Source organism: Anomalospiza imberbis, chromosome 11 (genome assembly GCF_031753505.1).
Source record: "Anomalospiza imberbis isolate Cuckoo-Finch-1a 21T00152 chromosome 11, ASM3175350v1, whole genome shotgun sequence".
In the NCBI taxonomy this organism is placed as follows: domain Eukaryota; kingdom Metazoa; phylum Chordata; class Aves; order Passeriformes; family Viduidae; genus Anomalospiza; species Anomalospiza imberbis.
This window is the reverse complement of record NC_089691.1, coordinates 16,132,641-16,142,864: the sequence shown is the minus strand read 5'-3', so window position 1 is coordinate 16,142,864 and position 10,224 is coordinate 16,132,641. Positions and strand designations below refer to the sequence as shown.

The 10,224-nt window shown below is 46.3% G+C and overlaps 1 long non-coding RNA gene across 1 annotated transcript; it reads right to left on the bottom strand.

The window, feature by feature from the left end:
* Positions 1–574: 574 nt before the first annotated feature.
* LOC137480393 (uncharacterized) lies at positions 575–5,272 on the bottom strand. The gene is made up of 3 exons (XR_011002874.1): positions 5,121–5,272; positions 4,240–4,315; positions 575–1,039 (listed from the first exon to the last, which is right to left on the bottom strand). It is a non-coding gene; the product is annotated as an uncharacterized lncRNA (long non-coding RNA).
* Between the last annotated feature and the right edge of the window lie 4,952 nt (positions 5,273–10,224).

Below are 10,224 nucleotides of genomic sequence, written 5' to 3'. Positions count from 1 at the left end.
TGCTGTGAAAGAACTAACACATCACAGTGGCCATGTGAAAGCTGCTTCTAGAAACACTCTAAGAACACAACAACAGACCTCTATTTCTATCACCGAGTGATTTGGGTTGGAAAGGATATTAAAGATCATCTAGTTCCAGCCCTCCTGCCATGGGCAGGGACACTTTCCACTAAATCACATTGCTCCAAGACCCATCCAACCTGGTCTTACACACTTTCAGGAGTGGGGCATCCACATCTCTGGGCAGCCTGTGCCAGCACCTCATCACCCTCACAGGAAATAACTTCTTCCTAATATCCAATCTAAACCTACTCTTTCATTTAAAGCCATTCCCCCTTGTCCTATCACTACAAACTCTTTGAATAGGTTCTGTAAAATTACATAGGGTATGTGTGGAAAGCCTGAGCCAACGAGCTGCCTACTCAAATACATCAGGAACAAGGTAATGTCTCCTCTTTGGACACTTTAACCTGGAGTCTCAAACACAGTAAGAGGAGCATGACTCGTGTTCAAATCTAGAACTCTCTGGGGTTGAATTGCAGATGCGAGAGCTGCGAGCTTCTTTCCTCAGCATCCAGCACTGGGCAATCAAAGCTGATGCTGGGAGGATGCACCTGGGCAGCCAGTGCAGGAGAATCACAGCCTGCAGCAGGCTCCAGGACGGGGTTCATCCTCCACAGCTTTAAAAGAAACCCTCTGGAAGGGAGGTTTGAGGTTTGAGTGTCACCATTCACAGTGTGGGCACCTCTGTCCAGTGCACTCGAGGGCAGAGTCCCAGCATCCTGCACTTCTTTCTCAAAGATGATTACCCATAGTCTTATCCAGGAGGGAGAGGAGAAATGAAAAGCTACAAACACCTTCCTGTGAGGCTGCACACATACTGCTGTTATCTTTATGGCAGTTTTTAGTGGCATCAGCACATACCATGCTCAGCAGCACAGCTGAAATCAGTCATGTCTGGGATCAGCAGACAGATCTTTGCCTGCTGTCTTTGCTGGTACATTAGCACTTCTCACATTAATTCATCAAATTAAGAGCCCTGCAGTAAAGCAAAGAAACTTGTTGGGAAAAAAAAAAAAAAAGGTTGTTAAATATTCCCCACAATTTTGTTTTGGATACTTCAACCAACAGCATCCCTACCCTGTGGTGCTGCAGTCAGTCAGTCTCTGGGACAAGTCTGTGTGTGGGGAGTTATAGAATAGCTTAGGCTGGAAGAGACCTCGACCCTCATTGAATCCAACCTCTAACCCAACACTGCCATGTTCACTGTTGCCCTGATTTCTTAGGATTTTCTAAAGCCTTCTGAATTTACATTCTTGTAGAGAACTTTCTCAGGCAACTTTCTGTAAACAACCTATTGTTTTGCATTCTTTCATAGAGGCGGAGAAATTTGATGTACTGGTAGTTTGTCCAGTGTCGTTGGAGAGGTGGCACGTTCACCCTCCAATCCACTGGCACCTTTTGAGAACTATAAATGATTGGAGTCAGAAAAAATAAATTAGTCTCCTCATGGTGACCAAAGCTGTAGTGCATTGTTTTTCCTTGTGTCCTCTGGTGACAGTTCACCATAAAATCACATCCCTAAGTGCCACATTCTCATACACTGTCAGGAGTGGAAACTTCACCACTGCTCTGGACAGCCTGTTCCAATGCCTGACCATCCTTCCAGTGAAGAAACATTTCCCAGTAACCAGTCTAAATCTCCTCTGGAGCAACTTCAGCCTGTTTCCTCTTGTTCTGATACTTGTTACCTGGGAGAAGAGACTGACCCCCACCTCCTTTCAGGGAGCTGTAGAGAGCAATAAGATCTCCCCTGAGCCTCCTTTTGTCCAGGATGAGTCCCTCCAGCTTCTCCTCATCTAATCTGTGCTCCAGACCCTTCCCCAGCTCCATCCCTTCTCTGGACATGCTCTAGCCCCACAGCATCATTGTTGTAGTGAGGAGGCCAGAACGGAGCCCGGCATTTGAGGCGTGCCCTCACCAGTGCCAAGGACAAGGGGACGGTCACCGCCCTGGTCCCACTGGCCACAGAACCACTGCGGAAGCTCCCCATGATCAGTGATCACAAACTGTGACTTGAAATCAGGTTCACACAGGGCATCCCCAGGACATCTGTTCTTGTCTAGATGAACCCTTTGTATCTCTGAACTCGTATTTCCAGACAGGCTCCTCACAGTCCCAGCCTTCCTTACATCCCCAGGGAACCATTAACTAATGAATCATTGACATACACGGTTTTGGAGCAGTGTCTCAGAGCTAACACCACGCGAGCATTTGGCTCCTGCCTCCTGCAGCTGGGGGAGGTGTGGGTGTGTGTCTGGAGAAGGAGCTGATGACTTTTCCACGGTAATTACCTTCAGCAAGACGCAGTCAGAACGCAGCAGTGTATCACAGGCAAAATGGCAAAGCAGCAAGGCTCTGTTATCATCATGGCCCCCCTCCCTCTAAACTAATGGGCTAGATTACAGTGGAGGAGCTTCTGAGGAGGAAAAAAAAAAAGGAGAAAGGATATTAAAAAAAAAAAAAAAAAAGGTGTGTGCCAGGAAAGTCCCAAACCCTCATGAAATATTTGGCACCCTTTGGGTTCTAACTAGCAGGAAAGGAGAGAATAGAAATATTAAGTTATGAATAAGACTGGCTTTGTACTCTTTACACTCCCAACGGCAGTAAAGTAGTATTCAGCTCACAGATATTAAAAAAAAAAAAAAGAAAAAAATATTTTTCAAGGATCTTCCACTACAGATCCCAGTCACAGCTGCCTGTGGTGGGTAACAACCCTGCTGTGATTAGCATCAACACCAGAGACAAGAGAAATGACAATTGTGAGACTAGGTTTAAATGAGAGCTTACTAAAGGTTAGGAGACCAGTATCTGCAAGCTGGGGAAAAGCTTTGTCAGAAGCAGCAGCAGCAGGGAGGGACCAGGATATCTCCTGGCAGAGGAAGGCACTGTCACATCAGCAGAGTGATTGCCTACTCCATTTAGCAGCATTTTAATGCCAAAGGGCTTTTAACAAAGCCCCTCTCCAAGGCACTTAAAGCTGCTAGGATGTCACAGGATGAGAAGGAGGATCTTTTAATGCATTAATAAATAGAGGGATAAAAAACCAAACCCCACAAGACTAGGACTAAGCCCCGGGTTTTCAACAGAAAAGGAATGTATTCAGTGATTTGTACTGCTCACTACAGTCATAAGTGGCCTAGAAAGTAATTTAGAAGCAAAACGAAGTTTTTAGGTGAGATAAGTGAGAATAGTGAAAACTGGAAGAGATTTCCTATGTTTATATGCACATAGAGATATTTTATACATAGCATGTGTATCTTAGTGGTTATGTATTGTACATATTACATATATATTATAGCTTGTGTATAGATAAGTCAAAATATATCATGTATATTTTTAATCAACATATTTTATATACATACACAGGTCTACATAAGCTAATACCCCACCCCATTTTCTGCCACCTTTCCCTGGGCACCAGGCTCCAGGGCAGGTGTGCAGGGAGGCAGCACGGCAGCTAGTGGGGAGAACCTCAGCAGGAGCATCTTAGCAACGAGTGAAATACACTCCTTCAGAGCAAACCAAGAGCCAAACCAGCGGCCTGGGAAGCCAAACCCCCGCCCCGTCCTCCCCCGGGCAGCAGCAGCAGCCCTTCTCCACCGCAGCCCGTCAGGCGGGCCGGGACGGCCGCCGCAGCTCCCGGAGGGGCCCCGAGGGCAGCGCTCGCTTTTGAGTCGTTCCAGACACCCGGGAGGCTGCAGCAACCGGGACACAACGCTTTGAATGCATTCGCTTCCCGCTGCAGCTCAAGCTCTCCCCGCCACCTTAACAGACTGAGTGCGTGCTCCAGTGGAGCTGAAGGCACCTCTCGGCCCCTGACAGCTCCTGGCGCCCGTCAGGGTGCGCTCCTCGAGCCGGGACTCTTGTTATGAAACAATTGTCAAAATGCCCCCGGGCTGCAGCACAGCACACAGGCAGATCAAGTGGCCACCAGCTCAAGGAGACAGTCCTGCCTTTCCTAAGCTCTCGCTGCTTAAAAAAAGAAAAAAGAAAAATGAAAAAGAAACAGGATCTCCCTGTGCCTTTCTAAGGCTAGCAGGATGAGGTTCTACGCTCAAGACAGCTACACAACTGCACTGGATCATGGACACCAACAACCTCCCATCTCAAATTAATATCAGGGTTTATTTTCTGGTATATTAACATATGTCTAGTGCAAGGAGGTATTTCACATACCTGTAAGGCAGGACAAAACAGCTCTCCATCTGCTCAGCCTGGGAAGGCCACCACCCTGACCTCTCTCCCAAGAGTTCTGTAAAAAAAATGGGTGTTATCCTTTTATCAGAACTTCTGAGTTGATTTGCAGTACGTAGCAGCTGAAAGCTCCCAGTTAAACACCTGAGGAAGAGCTGCTAAATATTTCTCAGGGCTAGAAAAAAGGAGAGCACCTGAGCCACAATGTTGTCCTGGGAAGGCTCTGGCTATAACAGGTGGGGTGGGGGCAGCAGGTGTGTCCAGAGCGGGGCTGCCACCCATGAAAGCCACAAGCCAGTTTCCTTAGGAGTCCTGTGCCAGTGTGTTAGATGTGTGCATCCAACAACATAAAGCCAATGGTCACTTGAGGTTTCAAAAGTTTCCAGTCTCTCATAGCCTTCTTTCGTGTCCAAAGCCCACTGTCCTGTTACCTCAGTGGTCTCTTTACTCCCACAGAGGACAGGAATCCCGCCAGACCCTGCAACGGGCAGCACAAGCCTGCCTCTCTGCTGCAGCTCTGCGGGTACTGCCTGCTTGTCCCAGGGCATCAGCAGACCCCAAACACCCACCCCAACACCCCCAGCCCCACTTTGCACCCACACACTGCCCAGGCTGTGGGGCAGCCCCTCCCTCCTTGGGGGGCAGCTCAGAGCACCATTGCTGCTCAAGCAGAGTCCAGCATCCTGGACACAACACAAGCCTGGGAGCTCCTGGATTAATGCAGTTCCATGTGGAAGCGCTTTCCTTTTGACCTTTGTCATCCTCTAACAGGGTTAAGAAATCTGCAATTTATCTACAGTCTCAAGGGCTGGAATGGGTATTAGAGAGGAATTAAGCATTTCTCTTTAATTTGCTGTGCTTACCCGCTCTTTCCTTCACATATACTTGAGTACTCCCAGCATTGCTTGGCCTCAGGCTGTATTCAGCAGAAGGCTTTAGGTGCTCATTAATTAATGCTTAATTTGTGTGGGCCTCTGCTTACAATTCTTATGCAAATCCTTATCGAATGGTGTTCTGTTTTCAGCTGAGCTGGATCCAAGCCCTAAAGAGCTAAAAGAGGAATGACAAATTGAGGAGTATATGTGCAGGTAATAAAGCCTTTCTTGTCCTCAGAGGCTTTGCAGTAACCTTGGGTCATGTGTACTACAAGTATAAATTTAGAGGAGAAATAAAGAGTGCCTTAATGTTTGAGTCTTGCAGAATGTACAAGAGCTGCTGTTGGAAAGCAATTACCAATAAACACTTACTGATGTGTTGGTTATCAAATGTGATGTTTTTATATAGATGCTCTTTCCCCTAGAAAGAAGACAGGTTTTTACCAGAAGAGAAAAAATGAGCTTTTTCTGTATAATTTAATCATTGTGTATGTTGCCTAGTACTAACACAGCATTTGATAAAGCCACTTCTAGTAAGATCTGTTTTTAATTTGTGCTCTTTATTACAGTTTGTTGTAGCTGCCTAATTAAAATTTGCCAGGGAAGTAATCAGCCTTATTTCTGCAGTGAGATCAGTTTAATAAGAAAGTAATTTTGCAATTTGTTTTCATTAATTAATTAGGCAAAACACTATATAATCCACGTAGTGGTGTATAAACCCAGGGATGCCATGACACCAGCTACGGTGTCCCAAGAAAAAAGGGATATTTACCTGTGGATATTCTATGCCCAGTGTGGTTTTTGCCCCTGCCAGCTTCAGAGAAAAAAGTTGTCATATAATGCTTAACCTGAATGTGTCTGCTAGTGCAGGTTTTCTTCAAACAAACCTCAAAAGAGCATTATGTGGGGATGGAGGCAGAACAACTGGATCAAGAAAAATTCACCAGCAAATGGGTCAGCATCTGTACACAGACTTCCTCCAACAGTCCCAGGTGTCAGAGTAAACAAATCTCATACTCCTGGGAAAACAAATCAAAGAAATAGTGGGAAGGCTGTCTGGTCAACCATTGGAGAAGGAGGAAGGGTCTCAGGGTTGGGTTGTAGATCTTTCTGCTTGCCCCTGCTGTAAGAATACTTGGACTGCCCAGCTTCATTTTCCAAACTCAAGCAGAGACCTGGCATCCATCAGTTTATCCAGTCAAAGCTGCCTTTCCAGAGAGCTCCTTTTTCAGTTTGTAACACTGAGTAATGCTTATCAAGGCTCCCAGTGATCACAGACAGCAAGACTCACCAAAATCAGCTCCTATGGTGCTTCTCCTTTGCTCCAGTGATGCTTGAGCACCCAGAGACCAACCAATAAGGTTCTGTGTGTGAGAGGCTGCAGGAGTGGAAGAGCTCCTCGTATCCTATACATAATTTGTTGATCATCACAGGACAGTCAGAGGCTTGATTTTGCCCACTGATGAGCTGCTGCATCTGCTTGGGCTGCTGCTTTTACTGCAGGGGTTGAAACATTTCCATTGAGGAGCTGCCTCCCTCCACTCGAGAGGTCCTGTCCTCTCCCCAATTCCAGCAGCAGCTTCCCGGTAGCATGTGCCATGTTTTGTGTTCCTCTACACATCAAGGTCCAGCAGATAGCCAAGAAAGAGGACCATGGCAAGGGGAATCACAAATGGAAATTGGTCCCTTGGTGCCAAGGTTTGCATTATGGATGTCAGAAACGTGAGGTTGCCACCCATCCCTGCAAGGGGCTGCAGCTCACACTGCTCTGCACTGAGAGACACCTTGGGCATCTATCAGGGTCCCTCCCTGCCCAAAGGCCCTCAATATTCCAGGTCCTGTTTGAGACTCAGTGGATCTTTGAGAAACAATCACACACCCATTTGTTATAAACCCAAATTTGCGTTTTGGCCCAGAGACTGTTGAATATTATTTGCTGTTTACCTTTGCTGGATGAGGACTCAGTTCTAGGGAAATAAACCCTTATACAGGGGGGAGGGAATAGCAGGTGAGCAGACACCTTCACTGGAAACCTCGTAAACCACTGACTGCACTAAAAGTCAATGCAGGATTAAAAGTTGTCAACTCAAAAAGCCATAAACCTCCACCTCTTCTACATCCATGTTCCCTGACTGAGCTTAAAACAGATTTTATTTTTCAAGAGACATTGCAGAGTGCTCCTTTGAGGCTCACAAATTATCACACTTTGCAGAGAACATAATTCTGGGACCAAGCTTTTCCTCTGCTCTGTGTGAGCTCCTAAGGGGTTGTACCACACAGCATCTTTTCAACTCCTGGAGAAGGTTTTCCTACCATGTTGCCACAATTTAACCACTTTCTTTGCAAACTACAATGCAAACCTCTACCTCTCTGCAAAGAGACCTGCTACAACAGCCACTTGAGTGGATGTAGCTGCTGAGAAGCTTTCATGGGCCAGGACACATGGCAGCACTGAGGTGGGGTGTGCATCACACAGGTGCTTTCAAAGTGCATGCACCCAGGGCAAGTTTAAACTTTCATGAAAAAGTAACACAACACTTCCTCTGAGGGAGGAAGAGACAAGGAAAACGTCTCAGGCTACAGGGTTCCCTCAGCATCCAGGCTCCAGTGCCCCAGATATGAGGTCTTACTGAAGGTACAGTAACAGCAAGACAGTTGAAAAATGTACTTCTCTTCCCTGAAAGGCTTATGAAAAATTGTACATACAGGTTGTGTGGCCCTGGGCTCCCAGAAGAAAGTTCAACACGCAAAGCCCTGACTCACCTCCTCAAAGTCAGTGCACTGGGATGGGAGAATTCTCCTGCAATCTGCCAGAGCCCCACAGAGATTAGACTAAAGCCAGATTTAAAAAACTTTCTAAATTCAGCAGGCAAAAGAGTTAAGGCCAGATACAAAGTAAGAAGTCATGGGGAGAAGCAGTTAGCTAATTAAAGCATGAGAATGAGCCTGCCTTCCTGAGCTGATATTTGGAAATGGAAGCTGAAGATCTGAGGCTGACATTCTCCCTAACCCTCATTTCTCATCTGGCAGTCATCTGAAAGCTCATGTAACTGCAGAGATGATTCAGACTTTTCAGAACAGAACTTAAGGCTTAGATCCAAAGTCTACACAACTTCCCAAGGTTCATACCTGAACACTCTCATAGCACAAATCCCAACACAACCCCAAGCACACAGAGGTCAGGTCTTGACTGGCTACTCTTCACACCACTCTCACTTCTCAGGATATCAGACACTGACATGATGTTCCCACTTGCTGAGGCAGAGGAACCTGCTGATTTCATCAACTCAGCTGCTGCTCAACTCCTTAGCCCTTGCTGGGAGCAAGCTAGGAACAAAATAAAGCACAACAGTAGCTTTTTAAGCAAGCTTACAGCCTGCTCCCTGAGGAAGCAGCCAGACATGCTGTCTGCACCAGATCAGCTTCAAAGCCAACAGCTGAGAGTGCTCAGGGCACAAATAGTCTGAGTTAATAAAAGAGCATCTTCCACAGTCATGGTGCAAACTTCTGCCTACTCGTAACTGAAAGAAGATGCTGGGGCTCTTCCAAGCACGTGCTTCTGCTTTTGAGCATCAGGTGGGACTTTCAAGGACTGATGTAGATCCCATTCACCTTGTTCAGAAACTCTTGCAGAAACTATCCCAGTGCCTCAGCCTCTGTGTGAGGAGCCCAGTGTAGGCTGGAATCCAGCTCTGCTACCCGTGCTCACAAGGCACTTGGTTTTTCCTGTGCCTCTGATTCCTTCCCTTCCATTTGAATATCTTTGCTATTGAGTTGTTCAGGAATTGCTTCTTTGAATTTTTACTGTGCTTAGCACAAGGGGCTTTTCATCCAAGCCAGGGACTCAGGATGTTGCTAACAACACACCAAATTGGGATAAAAAGAGCTTGCACGTGATGAGATGACAGAGTGAATAAGGCTGATAAAAGGCTCTTAAGTCATTAATTCAAGTTATGCAAGATCTAGAAACATTTCAGCAACAACAAAAACTCTGTTAGAGCCTTAGCAATTTCAAAGAACTTTTTCTTAATTGGCTTCACAATTTTTTTTCCCTTTCAATCTTTTTTTTTTTTCTTTTGTGACAGAGGGATATTAGGAAATTTATGCTTTCAGTGTCACCAGTGGCTCCCAAACAATCTTTTCAGGGCTGTGCTGTGTCTTCTTTGCTTGAGTAATGGGAAACCTGCCTGGAGACTCACATTCAGTCCATCTTCCTACCTCAGAAAAGGATCCTCAGCTGATATTTTAGGCTTTCACAAATCCACCTGGCCAAAAAACAAGGGGACAAGGAAAGTGACTGAGTACCAGCAAGGACACAGTGTCAGTGTTAAACTGTGATACCAATGTGGGTGATCCCAGCCCTGGGAGGCTTGATGGGCACCCAGGGAGCAGTCATCCTCACAGCACTGGGACACCAGTCCCTCAGCAGGGGGATGTCCTGGGGGGACGTGTCCCTGAGCAGCCAAACAGAACAGACAGAAACGGCGTGTGCTGGCTTTGTCACTTCTTGCCGCAGGTTGCCTGTTCATGCAACCCACCATCACAGCAGGGGCTTTGCTAATCAGAGGTTTTATTTGTGGCAGGACCAGTTGTGAATGTTTAGCCTCCAGACCAGGCCTGTCCTGGCTGAGGTCCAAATCCAGCACCTTACCTGCTCAGCTTCATTTCAAAACCCACCATATCCACTTGCATTTCTTCTTTCAGCTCCATCCCACACTGCACAGAGACCTTCCTTCTCCAAACAACAGGCTGCTGGTCTTCTACTGTAGTCTTTCCTTCACATCAAAATCCATCACAAAACATCGTCTTAGCTCCTGAAAACACTAAGAGCCTTTTTATGTCAAAGAGTTAAATCTCATGACTCAGCAGGCATTAATTTCCCTCTTTTAACACTAGGGGGTTTGATCCCTTCCTGTTAAAAATTCATCCACCAAAGCTAAATCATTCTTGTCTTCCCCTTTCCAGCCAAGGAAGAAGAAAAAAATAAAAAGGCTCCAACATTTTGCTGGCTCATTCATCTTGGTAGATTCTTATTAAATCCTTACAGAGGCTGTTCTGTTCCTAGGATGCGAGACTGCTCTTTGTGTCCCAA